This window comes from Eptatretus burgeri, chromosome 10 (genome assembly GCF_056783735.1).
Source record: "Eptatretus burgeri isolate ZD-2024b chromosome 10, Ebu_testis_v1, whole genome shotgun sequence".
Classification (NCBI taxonomy): Eukaryota; Metazoa; Chordata; class Myxini; order Myxiniformes; family Myxinidae; genus Eptatretus; species Eptatretus burgeri.
This window is the reverse complement of record NC_140970.1, coordinates 95,834,693-95,842,749: the sequence shown is the minus strand read 5'-3', so window position 1 is coordinate 95,842,749 and position 8,057 is coordinate 95,834,693. Positions and strand designations below refer to the sequence as shown.

Genomic DNA, 8,057 nt, shown 5'->3' with positions numbered 1-8,057 from the left:
GGATGTGCCTTTTCAAGGTTTGATATTAATCGGACAAGTGCCTCCCAGGTTATGGCCATTTATTTACCAAACCAATGACAAGACACGTTGTTGCGTGGGCGTGGCCGATGGGGAAGGGAAGCTCAGTCGCGTTCCCCATTACGGGTTACAACGTACGGGCTTCCGGAGAGTGATGACCATGTATTCTAATAATTTCTCGATTTCTAATGCGTATTTATAGATAAACACAATGCCCCAAGTTATGATCGTTTTCATATTAGACGGTGCATAAATTTCGGTAACATCAGAGTGAGCTGGTGTGCTACGAACCAGGAAGTAATTTTTTTTTCTTCTCTTCTCTTTTTGTTTTTCCTTGCGATGACATCGCGGAAAGGCAAAATACGTTGGCGCTAATTGAATATTTGGGCATTAAAACTAAATTGCGAATAATCGTAACTGCGAATAATATGCGAACTTCCGGGCCACGCATGTACAGGCACGCGAGAGCGAAGAAACGGCCTGTGTGGTTGTTGTTTCTTGCTCGTGGTTTGAATATTTATTTATGAATTTTTCTTTTTTTTTTACGGGCACGTACCAGTATTGTTAAAAAGAAGGGGGAAAAAGAAAAAAAAAAAACTTTAAAAATTTCTCTGAAGTGGCTGAACAGATCGAGGAAAAACTTCACATGTATTACTGCCTATCTAGGAGGAACAAAAGGTTCACACATATAACGTCACAGGTCATGGTTTGGCAGCCACATTGGATTGAAGAAAATATTAAATAGCATTTTCTCTGGAACCGCTTTGTAAATCGAAGTGAAACTTCACAATTATGATCGAGTGGTGATGTGGAATACACGTTTTAAATTTCAACTTGATTGGGCACATGGTCTGGAGCCGGAATTATTTAATTTTTTGATCTGGGTTATTTTTGATTCTTTCTATTTTATTTTAAAAAATATGGCTCACTTGGCTGTGCCTGGATGGTCTGCAATCTCTGATTGCTCTTTTTCTTGTTTACTTTGCACACACGACCCCTCCTTCAAGCAAGCGTGCACGCCACAGACCGAACGGCGACGTTAATAGAGCCTCATCAACATGTACTGCAGCAGCCCCTTTCAAACTGTGCACTATTCCCAAACGGACGTTTCATTTCATACTCCTCAGTACTAGTATCACAAATGCTACAACCTTCATATGACCACCACAATGCCTTCCTGAAAATCCCCACAATAACCTACGCTCAACCTCTTCACAAGAAACACCTCCTCACAACAAACACTTCAATCACCTCACCACAACCATTCCAACCGCTTCAACCTCTTCACCACAAATGCCACAGTGCTTCCCCAACCTCACTACAACCACTATGAAATTCCGCAACCACAGTCAGTTTCCCAGATGCTCACCACAGTCCTTTAAGGATGTCAGGGAACAATGGACATCACCCACTATATGACAGATGCTTGGGGTCGAAACAGATTGGCACGTGGCTTGGAGCGCAAGACTGCGGTGGGGTCTGTTCAATGCCATCTGAGTAGCCCTGGCGCTCCACTAAATAGCGACCCTCATTTAAATCCCAGCACAGGTTTGTGGCTGTAGAGCGCTTCCAATGACCCGCACCCCAAGTTGATTGAGGAGTTCCACCGCGTGGCCAAGTTCGGGGATGTATGAGGCCATTTTCAGCTTCGGATCCTCATGAGGCAGGGCTACTATTCGGAGAGGCGTCTGCATGCCAATGAGAGTGCTGGGAAACACCGACGGGGCATTTTGATCCGATTTTTGGCTCCGACTTTGCCTCGCTCCGGCGATTGACACGTTGCTCCAGCGCATGCTCCCATACCTGACCTGGACCACCCAGGTTATATGAAAATAGCTGCAAAAAAGATCAGAGCCAGAAGTGTTCATCAGTCAGTCTCCACACGAGGTCAAATAATCTTCTCCTAGGTGCGAGTCGGTTGCTTCCAAGTGTGGAGGGCTGGACGAGGAGGAAGGTCCAGACGTGAACAGTGGCGCGAGGGGAAAGGTGCAGCAAATCGCTGAGTCGGCAGAATGCCAGACCGACAATAGTCGTAGTAATTACACAAACAGACTGACACGCCACGTTAAGCTATCATCTCACACGTTCTTTCTCTCCCATCCACAGTCTCATCTTCTGTAGACACACAAAAGTAAAAGAGCAACTGCAGATATGCACCTCTTCACTCTTCCTGCATTACATTACACCTCATTTTGCACCTCTCACTCACACACTATAAACACCCAAAGTTTTCTCCCCTCCTCCCCCTCCTAAGTGAGTGGGTTGTGCCAGGTACTAAGAGGTCGTTCACACCTCAAACTTTCTCTCATCTTTCTTGCACTCCGATTTCCTCGGGTGTGTGTCTGATGGCACCTGTAATGTAAATGCAAGACAAGATTGTAGAAATTTAATATCAGTTTTGCTCTGCCCTGTGTCTTCTCTTCTGTATGTACTGCATTTATTTTGCCACACCTCATCAATCCTTGCTTTCCCCTGCTGCACACATTGTAATAAAACCCTTTATTGTGCCGCATGACCTTACCTTTCCCTTGCTTTATAAATTAATTGCCCTCATTGTAAATGTATCCAGCTTGTTCTGTCTTTTCCTCCATTGTTCCAACGTAATCCACACACAGTTTAGCTGGGAAGTTCTTCCCCACCGATTTGGCTCTTATAAGCTGGTGCGTACTTGGGAACTCTGCACGGCTGCACCTGATACAGTAACTTCCATGCAAGTACACATCGAGGGCACGTGACCCCCCTTGGTAAGGTATCATGTGGTCGTGTAACTCTGCCAGGATTGGCAGTCCCAATTGGCATTCATGGTTGCTTTGCAACCCATTGGCAGATGGAATTATTTGTGCCCAGTAGTCTCAGGACCGGGTGTTCGGGAGGGACCAGAGTGCTTCCCCTCGTGGCAAGCTTCAAACCCCGGATCCGCAACAGCATTCAACCCCTTTGCTGTGACACTCCACATTGAGCTCAGGTGCATTAAATTTCCTTTGATCATCCTTGAGATTCTCTACAACTTGATTGGTGTCCACCTGAAGCCAATTCAATTGAATGGACACAATTTAGAAAGAAACACACCTTTCTGTACAACGTTCCACAGTTGACAGTGCATGTCAGAGCAGAAACTACCATGAAGTCCAAGGAATTGTCTGAAACACTCTGAGATACAATTTAGAGGAGGCATAGATCTGGGGAAGGTTATAAAACAATTTCTCACGTGTTGGATGTTCCCAAGAACACAGTAAGCTCCTTCATGAGGAAATGGAAAGAACGTGGAATTACCCAGATTCTTCTTACAGCTGGCCATCTGACCAAACTGAGCAAGGACCTTGGTCAGGGAGGTGACCAATAACCAATGACCACTCTGACAGAACTAGAGTTCCTTGGCTAAGATTGGAGAACCTGCAACAAGGAGAACAGTCTCTGCAGCACTTCACAAATCTTGGCTCCATGGGAGAGTGGCCAGATGGAAGCCACTCCTGAGAAATAAAAGTCACATGACAGCATGCCTGGAGTTTGCAAAAAATCACGTGAAAGACTTCGAGAACATGAGGCAAAAGATCATGTGGTCTGATGAGAGGAAAAAATGAACTCTTTAACCTGAATGCAAAGCACTAAGTGCGGCAGAAACCGAGCACAGCTCATCACCAACTAACACCATCCCAACTGCAGGGGTGCAAATTAATGGCCGCCAGGTCGCCAATGGCACCTCACTTTTGTGCTGGGCGGGTACACAATAATGCCTTACCTGCCCGGCTGGCGAATCATCGGTGATTCCTGTTATTTTGTAAAAATTTGTACTAGCTTCTCTTTTTTTTATTTTAGAAAACTATTATTCTCAACTTTAACTACTGCTTTTGTCCGCAGAAATCCATAGCAATCACCGGTAATCCTGCGGTGGCCATTTTGTCTGTTTTCATCTTGTTCCAAATCACGCGTGATTGCGCGAGATTTGACGGTTTGGCGCGGTTTGGACGCATTTTCTCATGCCCAGGTTGGTTAAATGAGTGAATTTTGGTGAATGAGTGAGTTTCATGGGTGAGGTTAGGTGAATGAGTGAGTTTGATGAGGATTTTTTATTTTTTATTTTTATTTTTTTGTATACCTTGGTCGAGGCTCGTATGAGAGCTAACACACAACTCACAGCAAGGAGGCATGAGACAAGAGGGGCGGGAGTGGAAGGGACAAAACATTGGGGAACAGACACAGGTGAACTGTGGAAGGGAGAGGGATGGGGATGGGACGGGGAACATGGCGAGGGGAAGATGGACATTAAAGGGACTTTCAGGAAGGAAAGCAGGAGAATTGAAGGAAGTGGGCTTGGGTGGATTATCGGGGGTAGAAAAGATCGAGGATTTGGATGGGGGAAGATAAGAGGTGGTGGTGAACAGCTGTTTTGAAAGCCTGAAGGGAAGAATGGGAATGAATAGAGTGAGGAAGTTTATTCCAAAGGCGGGAAAAAAGAGGAATGAAAGAGTGAAGATGAGCAGTGATTCGTGATTTTGGTAGTTTTACCAGAAGGGGGTTGTTGGCGGACCTTGAGCGCCCTGTGGAAATGTGGTTGGGACAAATCGCAGAGAGAGCAGGGGGGCAAGGCTGGAGAGGAGTCGGTAGAAGACAGAAAGACCACCGACCAACCTGCGGTGATTGAGTGAGAGGCCCAAAGACTCAGCTTCATTGCGGGAGATGCCAATGATCTTAAAAGCCCTGGTTTCGACAGCGTGAAGTCGAGAAAGGTGGGAGGCAGGAGCACCAGCCCAGAGGGGAGAGCAGTACTCCATCAGGCTACGGACAAAAGCTTTGTAAGTGGTCAGGAGCTCAAGAGGGCCGAGGAAGGACTTTGCACGACGGAGGATTCCCAGTCGGCGACTGGCTTTTGAGGCAAGGTTGGAAATGTGACTTTCCCAGGAAAGGTCATGGCAGATAGTGAGACCCAGAAGCTTGAAAGAAACGACTTCTTCCAGAGGATTGTTGAGAAAGTGGATGGGGGGGTTTGTAAACGGTCCTTTCGAAGAGACATAGTGAGAGTGTGAGATTTGTCTGGATTGAAAGACATGTTCCACGTGTTGGACCAGTTTGTGATTTTATCCAGATCTGCAGTGAGCGAAGAAGCTGCTGCTTGCCGGGCTGAGGGATGACAGATGGTACGGCAGAGGGTTGAGTCATCGGCAAAGAGAAATAGAGGATTTTCCAGAGAGTCCGAGAGATCATTGATGAAAACCAGAAAAAGAACAGGGCCCAGAACGCTACCTTGAGGAACTCCAGCCTGCACAGGAAGAGGGGATGAAAGAACTCCATTTAGGGCCACACGTTGACTGCGACAGGAGAGGAAGTCTGCGAGCCATGAGTGGAGATGGCCTTGAATACCATGGGCAGAGAGTTTGGTGAGTAGGGCAGGGTGCCAGACTGTGTCAAAAGCACGTGATATGTCCAGGGATACGGCTCGGATTTCCTGTCTGGCATTGAGGACCTCCATCCATTGATGGGAGAGCAGTAGCAGCATATCTAGGGTAGAGTGACCTGGTCTGAAACCAAATTGATGATTGGAAATCAAGCCATTGGAGAAGAGGAAGGATTTCATGTCTGAAGCGATGATGGATTCCATAACCTTGCTGATGATTGGGAGAAGGCTGATTGGTCTATAGTTACAGGGATCTGTTTTTGCACCTTTTTATGCAGGGCAGTGATGTTAGCAGATTTCCAAGCAGATGGCAGATGACCTTGGGAAAATGAGAGGGTGAATAGAACAGAGAGAGGGTGAGCAAGAGCAGAAGAGCAGGCTTTGAGGACACGTGGGCTGATGCCGTCTGGACCGGTTGCAGAATCTGACTCGAGGTTTGAAAGCAAGCTCTCCACCTTGTCAGGAGAAAAGGATACAGAGTCCAGGGACAGTTGGGTGCGACTGGGTAAAGTGGGTAGAGATAGTGATGGGTTTGGGACACAAGATTTAGCTGCAAACACCGAGTTTAGACATTCAGCTTTATCACGTGTGGAATCAGCAGTGCGGCCATTTGAGGTAAGGGAGGGGATGGAGGGGGAACATACACCAGAAACAGATTTGATTAAACGCCACCAGGATTTTGAGGAGGGAGAGAGGTTTGAGAGTTCAGACTTGAGATGAGAAAGATGTTGTTTTCTGGCTCTCCTGAGGGTAGCTACACACTTGTTCCGAGCTTTGTGGAAAGAACTGAGATTGCCCTCAGTTGGGTTTGCTTTCCATGAGGCAAAGGCAAGTTGTTTCAGGACAACTGCCTCACCACAAGCTTCAGTAAACCAAGGGCGGGAGGAAGGGTAAGACAACTGAACACGAGAGGGGATAAATCTGTGCATGAGGGAGAGCAAGTTTCTTTGAAAGAATTCCCAGGATGAGTTGATGTTTGAGAAAGTAGTGATAGGAGACCAGTCTGTAAGTTTGATGGCTGCTCGGAGACCCTGCCAGTCGGCTTGAGTGAAATGCCAGACTCGACGGCGGTGAGGTGGTTCTCTGATAACAGCCAGAGAGATGTCCACTTTAATAAGGACGTGGTCAGAAGAACCAATTGGAGCGAAGGAAGAGCAGCAGATATTGTCAGGGAAATTTGTCAAAATCAGATCCAGAAGAGATGGGTTAATGAGTGAGTTAATGAGTGACTCATTTTGGGTTAATGAGTGAGTTAGATGAGTGAGGTCAGATGAATGAGTGAGTTTGATGGGTGAGGTTGGGTGAATGAGTGAGTTAGATGAGTGAGGTTCGATGAATGAGTAAGTTTGATGGGTGAGGTGAGGTGAGGTGGATGAGTGAGTTTATATGTGATGTTGGGTGGACGAGTCGTACCCCCACCATTGTCCGTCACCCACAACCCCCCCTTCCACCCCATCGTCCATCACCCACAACCCCCCCCCAATCGTCAATCAGCCACAACCACCCCATCATCCACAAAAACGCCCCCCACCCAGCACTACACACAAAAAAGGTCCCACCCCCCCATCACCCACAACCTCCTCCTCCTCCCTGCATCATCCCCCCACCCCACTCATCCATCCATCCAACCTCACTCATCAAACTCACTCATGTGAGTACTGTATATTAAAAGTGTTTGATATCAAATTTGTGACTTTTGTCTTTAATTGGGCTGGTAGAAAGTCTGCTGGGTCGGTAACTTTTTCTAGTCACCGGCCCTGCTGGCCGGTGGATAAAAATGTTCATTTGCACCCCTGCAACTGTGAAGCATAGTGGTGGCAGCATCATGCTATGGGGGATGCTTTTCAGTGTCAGGGGCTGGGAGACTTGTGAGGATAGAGGGAACAATTAATTGAGCCAAATACAGGGAAATCCTTGAGGAGAACCTGCTTCAGAGTGCAAAAGACTTCAGACTGCAACGAAAATTTACATTCCAACAGGACAATGACCCGAAGCATGCAGCCAAAGCAACACTGGAATGGCTTCAGAACAAGAACGTGAAAGTCCACGAGTGGCCCAGCCAAAGCCCAGACTTGAATCCCATTGAGAATCTGTGGAAAGACTTGAAGATTGTCGTTCAGCGACGCTCCCCATCCAACCTGACAGAGCTTGAGCAAATCTGCAAAGAACATTGGGAGAAAAATCCCCCAAATCAAGATGTGTAAAGCTGGTACAGACATACCCAAGAAGACTCGAAGCAGCAATTGCTGCCAAAGGAGCTTCTACCAAGTATTGACTCAGAGGGTTGAATACTTCTGGAAATTAGATATTTCTGTATTTTATGTTCAATAAATTTGTAAAAATTTATTAAAAAAAAAAAAACACTTTCACTTTGTCATTCGAGAGTATTTTGTGTAGATCGGCGACATTTTTTTTATTTAATTCAGCCCATTTTTAATTCAGGATGTAACACAACAACATGTGAACAAGTCGAGAGGTGCGAACACTCTCCGATGGTGCTGTATGTCGTACTGTACCTGTTCAGTACGTGCAAGCGCACAGTTTAGCAGACAGTAACACTGACTGCAGTGGATGTTGACGTCACGGGTTTATGATCAATGCCATTTTAATGGGATATCGGACATGTGGTGGCTGGTGGTCGTGCTCG

General features: G+C 46.6%; 1 long non-coding RNA gene across 1 annotated transcript in view; it reads right to left on the bottom strand.

The window, feature by feature from the left end:
• Positions 1-7,848: 7,848 nt before the first annotated feature.
• Positions 7,849-8,057, bottom strand: part of LOC147019186 (uncharacterized) — a 1,116-nt gene continuing 907 nt past the window's right edge. The window contains exon 3 of the long non-coding RNA XR_015062673.1: positions 7,849-8,057. This exon is cut by the window's right edge and continues 36 nt beyond it. This is a non-coding gene — a long non-coding RNA (uncharacterized LOC147019186).